Source organism: Paroedura picta, chromosome 4, assembly GCF_049243985.1.
Source record: "Paroedura picta isolate Pp20150507F chromosome 4, Ppicta_v3.0, whole genome shotgun sequence".
Classification (NCBI taxonomy): Eukaryota; Metazoa; Chordata; class Lepidosauria; order Squamata; family Gekkonidae; genus Paroedura; species Paroedura picta.
The window spans coordinates 85,245,938-85,253,672 of record NC_135372.1 but is presented as its reverse complement, the minus strand read 5'-3'; the positions used below and the strand labels follow the sequence as shown (position 1 = coordinate 85,253,672).

The following is a 7,735-nucleotide window of genomic DNA, read 5'->3' as shown; positions in this document are numbered from 1 at the left end:
GCCAAGGAAGCTTGTAGCCAGACGCAGATGTTGGATTTTCGTAGGGCAAACTTTAATAAACTCAGAGACATGATGAGTGTCATATCATGGATGCAAATGCTGGAAGGGAAGGGAGCATGTGAAGGGTGGGCGCTACTCAAACAAGAGCTATTGCATGCTCAATCAATGACTATCCCAGAAAGACGAAAACACTGCAGGAGCTCTAAGAAGCCTATTTGGATGAACAGAGAACTTCAAGAGGAACTAAGAAAGAAAAGGAAAATGTTCAGGAAATGGAGGGAAGGACAGAGCTCTAAAGAAGAGTACCTACAGGTTACTAGGCACTGTAGATCAATCATCAGAAAGGCCAAAGCTGAGAGTGAGCTAAGATTGGCCAAGGAAGCCTATTGTAACAAGAAAAGATTTTTCAGTTATGTGAGGAGCAAACGTAAAGTAAAGGAGGCAATAGGCCCACTGTTGGGTGTGGATGGACAAACTCTAATGGAAGATGCAGAGAAAGCAGAAAGGCTTAGTGCCTATTTTACATCTGTTTTTTTCCCACAGGTCAAAGTGTTTAGGCACATCTAGAGATGGCCATAGCCAAAGGATAGTGTCTGGGTGGCAGGTTAACATGGATAGAGAGGTTGTCGAGAGGCATTTAGCTGCACTGGATGAGTTCAAATCCCCTGGTCCAGATGAAATGCACCCGAGAGTACTCAAAGAACTTTCCAGAGAACTTGCACAGCCCTTGTCCCTCATCTTCGGAACCTTTTTAAGGACTGGAGATGTCCCGGAGGACTGGAAGAGAGCAAACGTTATTCTGATCTTCAAAAAAGGGAGGAAGGATGACCCGGGAAACTACAAACCAGTGAGTCTGACCTCTGTTGTGGGGAAGATAATGGAGCAGATATTAAAGGGAGCGATCTGCAAACATCTGGTGGACAATTTGGTGATCCAAGGAAGTCAGCATGGATTTGTCTCCAACAGGTCCTGCCAGACCAACCTAGTTTCCTTTTTTGACCAAGTAACAGGTTTGCTGGATCGGGGAAATTCGGTTGATGTCATTTACTTGGATTTTAGTAAAGCTTTTGACAAGGTTCCCCATGATGTTCTGATGGATAAGTTGAAGGACTGCAATCTGGATTTTCAGATAGTTAGGTGGATAGGGAATTGGTTAGAGAACCGCACTCAAAGAGTTGTTGTCAATGGTGTTTCATCAGACTGGAGAGAGGTGAGTAGCGGGGTACCTCAGGGCTCGGTGCTCGGCCCGGTACTTTTTAACATATTTATTAATGATCTAAATGAGGGGGTGGAGGGACTACTCATCAAGTTTGCAGATGACACCAAATTGGGAGGACTGGCAAATACTCTGGAAGATAGAGACAGAGTTCAACAAGATCTGAACACAATGGAAAAATGGGCAAATGAGAACAAGATGCAATTTAATAAAGAGAAGTGTAAAGTTCTGCATCTGGGTCAGAAAAATGAAAAGCATGCCTACTGGATGGGGGATACGCTTCTAGGTAACACTGTGTGTGAACGAGACCTGGGGGTACTTGTGGATTGTAAACTAAACATGAGCAGGCAGTGTGATGCAGCGGTAAAAAAGGTAAATGCCATTTTGGGCTGTATCAACAGAGGCATCACATCAAAATCATAAGATGTCATAGTCCCATTGTATACGGCACTGGTCAGACCACACCTGGAGTACTGTGTGCAGTTCTGGAGGCCTCACTTCAAGAAGGATGTAAATAAAATTGAAAGGGTACAGAGGAGAGCGACAAAGATGTTCTGGGGCCAAGGGACCAAGCCCTATGAAGATAGGTTGAGGGACTTGGGAATGTTCAGCCTGGAGAAAAGGAGGTTGAGAGGGGACATGATAGCCCTCTTTAAGTATTTGAAATGTTGTCATGTGGAGGAGGGCAGGATGCTGTTTCTGTTGGCTGCAGAGGAGAGGACACGCAGTAATGGGTTTAAACTTCAAGTACAATGATATAGGCTAGATATCAGGAAAACATTTTTCACAGTCAGAGTAGTTCAGCATTGGAATAAGCTGCCTAAGGAGGTGGTGAGCTCCCCCTCACTGGCAGTCTTCAAGCAAAGGTTGGATACACACTTTTCTTGGATGCTTTAGGATGCTAGGGCTAATCCTGCGTTGAGCAGGGGGTAGGACTAGATGGCCTGTATGGCCCCTTCCAACTCTATGATTCTATGATTCTGTGATTCTATATTCCAACAAAACCAAGACTGGGGAGCCCTACTCATAAATCTTCCCAAGTTTCAACTACTTGTAGTAATACCATATCTTTCCTTTCCATTGACTACTTCACCTGCTATTTTCTGTATACGTGTATAGAAATTACCAATGTCTCAGCTAATTTATGGTGGCCCCGGAAAGGTGCTTTGTAGGCTAGTGAGAAGTAGAGGTGGTTTGCCATTGCCTTCCTCTAAAGAGCCTTTCTTGGTGGTCTACCTTCTATGAACCAACCCTTCTTAGCTTCTGAGATCTGATGAAATCAAGCTGCACCACACTACCTTCCCTCCCATAATTTCTATATATGGGGCCAGTTTGTTTTCTGCTGGCAACTCAACTCATATTTGAGTAGAACAGTGTGCATTTCAGAGTCAGGCTGATGGTTAGGAAGTTATAACAGATGATTAGTAACTATTCTTTAGCACCAGCAGCACTTAGAGATTACATAATTACTCAGTTCTGCTGTGAGCTTATCTCCTTAATGTGTTCTCTCTGTTGTGCTTCGAGGACTTGTGTCTTTGTTTTATACAAAACTAGGGGTTTTAGCTTTGAATCCTCCACCTCTTTTCATACGAATACAAAATCCTTTACAATGGCAATACAGACTTTTCCATTGCATTGAGTTAGGGATAATACAAAAAGTCTAATCCAGTGTCTGCAAATATTAATAGGTAGGCATCAGATAAATTTTGAATTGGGCTCCCAGATCTACTTTCCTTTTTCATTGCATGTGGTAGTTTATTAATTACACTCAAATGGAACTATACATAGGCTAATGGATTGAAGGGAATATATCATTTTAGTAAAATGGATTTAGTATAATAACTAGTGTTTCACATATGTCTTCAGATCAAACTGTAGTCAGAACTTAATATCTTGAACCTTTAAACTCTACAAAAATACCACTCATGTATAACAGGGTCCCTTCTCCTCCATTCCTCTCAAAGCACAGTTACCTACTCTACTCTTACGAGCTTTGTAAGAGCTTTGAAGTCTTACCATGGCATCAGTACTATTGTTACAGGCATGTGTACATTCCAAATTCCAAAGCAAGGGGAGATAGCAGCCCTCACTGTACATGTTAAGTGTGGAGCAGGGCAGATGAACAGAAGTGGCAGGCAGGAAACTTTCCCTTATCTGAAATTCTGGCAACCATCACAAATATGTCTTCAAGGTCCTAGAGCTGCTGAAGGTGGGCAGGCACCACTGAGCTTGTGCAGAGGATCTGGGGGCAGGCAGGGTGCCAGATGGGGGAAGGCAAATCCAGGTGGGGGAACTCTTGGGGATTTGGGGCTTGGAGCCTAGGGAGGACAGGGGATTCAGTGGGGTGATGCCATACAGTCCCTCTCCCCTTCGAAGCAGATGCTTTCTCCAGCAGAAGTGCTCTCTGTGGCCTGCAGGGGAGCTGTAATTCAAGTGGATCTCCAGGCCTCACCTGGACGCTGGCACCCCAAGAAAGGAGCCGTATTCTGCGATGGGAACTGCTCTCTGTGGCCTGTAGAGGAGCTGTGAAGTTCTCAACCAAGAATCAGCTGCTACTAGTTGCAGCAGATATGGCAAAGCATTAGCTTCATGGAGTAATAATCAGAACAAGAAAGGATCTTATGGGAAGAGGTTTTCAGGAGTTTATCAAGAGAATCCAGTTGTTCATTGATCTAGATTGGGGTTGCACTGAGCAATTTATGAAGTATGATGGCCTTATATTTATATAACTGAAGTGGAATAAATGTACCACTTTTGATATAAAAGAATTTCTAATGAGTTATTAATGCCATTTAGGTCTTCTTAATAATATAATTTATACCTTTTCCAATAATTAAATATGTCTAAGTAAGACGGGTGTGGCTTAAGAGCAAGTCCATAAGCAGTCCAAAGTTCTGGTGCAAGCTACAACCTTAGCAGGCAGGAGCAAGGCAGAAGTATGGCAGAAGCAAGATGTTGGACAGCTGGGGGCAAAGTAGGAATGGAATGGGCACAGGGCTGAGGTTACAAATTCATAATAGAAGCAGGTCCAGAAGCCAAGCCAAAGTCAGGAACTGGAGAGAAGTCCAGAGCCAAACCAAGCCAGAGGCATCTGTCAGAGATTCTCTAGGAAGCACAGGATCCAAATTTCCAGGCAGATGGGCAGGGAATACACAAATTGCACCCATGGAGAAGCTGGAAAAGACTTGCTGCTAAACTCAGAGTATCTGCAGCTGGGCTCAGTCCTCATTCAGTGGAGAAACTTCAGCTGCATGCCATCTAGCTTGACAGTATGCTGAGAGCCTTGCACTTTTCTGGCAAACTGTCAAACTGACTCACACTGTCTCTGCCACTTGGATGAACATTCAGGCGAGTCTTCTGGCCCTGGACCCAGTGCCACTGACACAAAGAGCTTCTGGCCAAGTAGTCACCCTGAGGTCTGATTGGCCCTGATTCTAGACTGAAAGTTCAGACAGGACTCTGCTGTTTTCTGCAAGCTCATTCCACCAGGCAGAAGCGAAGGCTGAGAAGGCCCTGGCTGTAGTCAAGGCCAGCTGAATTTCTTTGTGGTTAAGGTATATTCATTTTAAATACTAAAGTCATACTATGAATAATTAATCAATGCTTAATCATTATTTCAGTATCCTATCCTATGTATATATTCCTTATATATTGTTGCAGGATCATATACTGGTTCTATGTTCAGAAATTTCCTGTATTTCCATCTCCCTTCTGTTGCTATCTCCTCTAAATGGGACAAGGATGTTTCTTCAGTGTGTGTGTTCCTTCCTTGAAAACAGTTATGCAACCAGCAGACTTCATTTCCATACCATTGCCACTTCCTTGTGGTTTTGGCAGTCTGGAACATTCTTATGGATTGTGAGTCAGAAGCAGCATTCTTTTCATCTTCCTTTCCAATCTGTCACCATCACTCAGTTCTATGTACTGCCATTGAAATCAGATGGAACTATTTTGTAAAGAAGACTAATTCCATTTTTCATCTAAAAGCTAGATTGCAACACATAAATCAAGCTTATGTTTTATATGATTATGGACTGCACTACAAATGAATTCATTTAAACATTCAGCCTTTACAAAAATGTAGAAACCAGATTAGGGATTCTAATTTCAGAGACAGAGTTTTCCCCAAATCTCTTCTCGGCAGACTCCAAAATAGGTATAACTGTGTGTTCAAGTTTTAATCAAATATTCAATGAATGTTGTCAGATTTATGACAAAGGCAATGCGGTCCCAAATGTCCTACTACACAAAAAAACAGAGCAAGCCAAATGTTATGGCATTCTTTATCTCTGTTTTAAGTTTTTAAACTTTTATAAAAAGAGTATAGTGGATGCAAATGTTCTGTGGATCAATTTAGTGTTTTGAATGAGTTCTATACTCTTACCTTACTGTTTATGACTATTAGACATGAAATAAGCAATGTTCTCCCAGAGCTGAGGCCAAGGGAGATCATGAAACTCTGAATTAAGATTCCTTAGATCACAGAATAGGCTTCTGTGGCTTCTAAAAGCTACGAAAAGATTATCAGAGCTGCACATTTTTTTAAATATAGGTTCTATATAACAATTATATAATTTGCTATTAAACTGATCTCTTAAACCCTTTCTAATTGCAGATGTACCTCTACCTTTCTACTCCAAGAACTACTGAGGACAGACTATTGGATTCAACACAAGGAGAGGAGTTATGTCATTCCTTCCTCTTCATCATTTTCTTCCTGGTGTTTTATATGTCATTTCTGTGGTTAGGAGAGAAGAAGTGCAGAGCAAACACAAGAGAGCCCATTTACAAGGACACCAGAAATTGATTGGAGTTTTATTATACCTCTTAATTTCATGCTGCAAAAAGTGTTTTTATTTCACACACAGTACATAGTTGGATTCAGGAAGTGTAAAGTTCATGCAGTTTTGCACAAAAATGTAAACCTGCCTTTTGGACAGTATATTTTCCCCTCCCAAGGTAATTTTTTAGGAAGCTATAGTTTTGGATTTTAGCACATTTAAAAGTTGTTCTACATTAAATGAAATCATTTACAAATGAGCCATGAAAAAGGTTCATGTATTAGGAACAGGTTTGTTACCACACTCCCACAAATATATGAACATACATCCAGATTAGTATGGGGAATAAGCTTGTATGTTTGTACAGGGTATTGAAAACTAGAATCTCTTACCAAAAGGAGTGGTTGTGAATAGTGAGGCTATTTCCATACAGAGGGGTAAAACGCGAGTGGCTTCCTGCTGGCTATGCGGGATGGTAAATCTCAAGTTTGCAGCCCTCCTCATGGGGAGACCCCTCCCGCATTTTCCCTCTGCCCCCTTGAGAGAGCCAGTTTGGTGTAGTGGTTAGGAGTGTGGACTTCTAATCTGGCATGCCAGGTTCGATTCTGCGCTCCCCCACATGCAACCAGCTGGGTGGCCTTGGGCTCGCCACAGCACTGATAAAACTGTTCTGACCGGGCAGTGATATCAGCGCTCTCTCAGCCTCACCCACCCCACAGGGTGTCTGTTGTGGGGAGAGGAATGGGAAGGCGACTGTAAGCTGCTTTGAGCCTCCTTCGGGTAGGGAAAAGCGGCATATAAGAACCAACTCTTCTTCTTCTTCTTCTTCTTCTTCTTCTTCTTCTTTTCTTCTTCTTTTCTTCTTCTTCTTCTTCTTCTTCTTCTTCTTCTTCTTCTTCTTCTTCTTCTTCTTCTTCTTCTTCTTGAGGCTTTCTGCTTCCTGACAAGGCTGCAAGGGAAAACAAGCCGAATTTCTCCCTTAATAAAATCAACACTGCCCCATTGCTATGGAGAAACATCAGAATTATAGTGTATCCCCCCCCCCCTTTGGAATTCTACTGTTTTTTTGCAGTTTATTTCTGTCTCATTGGATTTCTGATGTTCTGAACATTATCCCTGGAGCCAAAGAAGACATTTTGTGCTAATGGTATAATCGGGAGGAGGCATCTAGATCACCTGCCCACCCCTTTCCCAGCTCATTTCCTACCACCAGAAAAGAGAAATGTGTTTTGCCTGCCTGATCCCAAGAAGACCTTGGACACTTTAAAGAAGTTTTTATTTAACTTTGGATAATGTAGGTTTGTGGTTGTAATGCAAGATGGCTTTTTCTGACGCACATAAGAATACACTCTGAGTACAGAACTTAATGATAGCGAAGGGACATAACAGAGGAATTGGTCTCCAAAAAGGATATAATTAATACATATTGGTTGGAGCCATAAGTTACAGTCCCCACTCAACCATTCAGCTACACATTATAGAGTGCTATATAGTGTATTATTATAATTTAAACCACTGAGGAAGACCCGGAAGGGTCGAAACGTGTTTGGTCCTGTTGTTAGTTCGGTATAGTTTTTATGATGTTTTTATTCTGTTTTTAACTGTGCACTAAAATAAACCAGTTTTACATTATTTTTATTGTTCAGCTCAACTTTCGAGTTCCTACCTGTTAAGGTTGGGTTTTGTTCCTTTTTTGGTTTAGCAATGTAATGCAACATGGACCATGTCATTTTTAAAA

The 7,735-nt window shown here is 41.9% G+C and overlaps 1 long non-coding RNA gene across 1 annotated transcript; it reads left to right on the top strand.

The window, feature by feature from the left end:
- Positions 1 to 3,324: 3,324 nt before the first annotated feature.
- LOC143836824 (uncharacterized) lies at positions 3,325 to 6,648 on the top strand. The gene is made up of 3 exons (XR_013230768.1): positions 3,325 to 3,425; positions 4,565 to 4,770; positions 5,832 to 6,648. It is a non-coding gene; the product is annotated as an uncharacterized LOC143836824 (long non-coding RNA).
- The last annotated feature ends 1,087 nt before the right edge of the window (positions 6,649 to 7,735 follow it).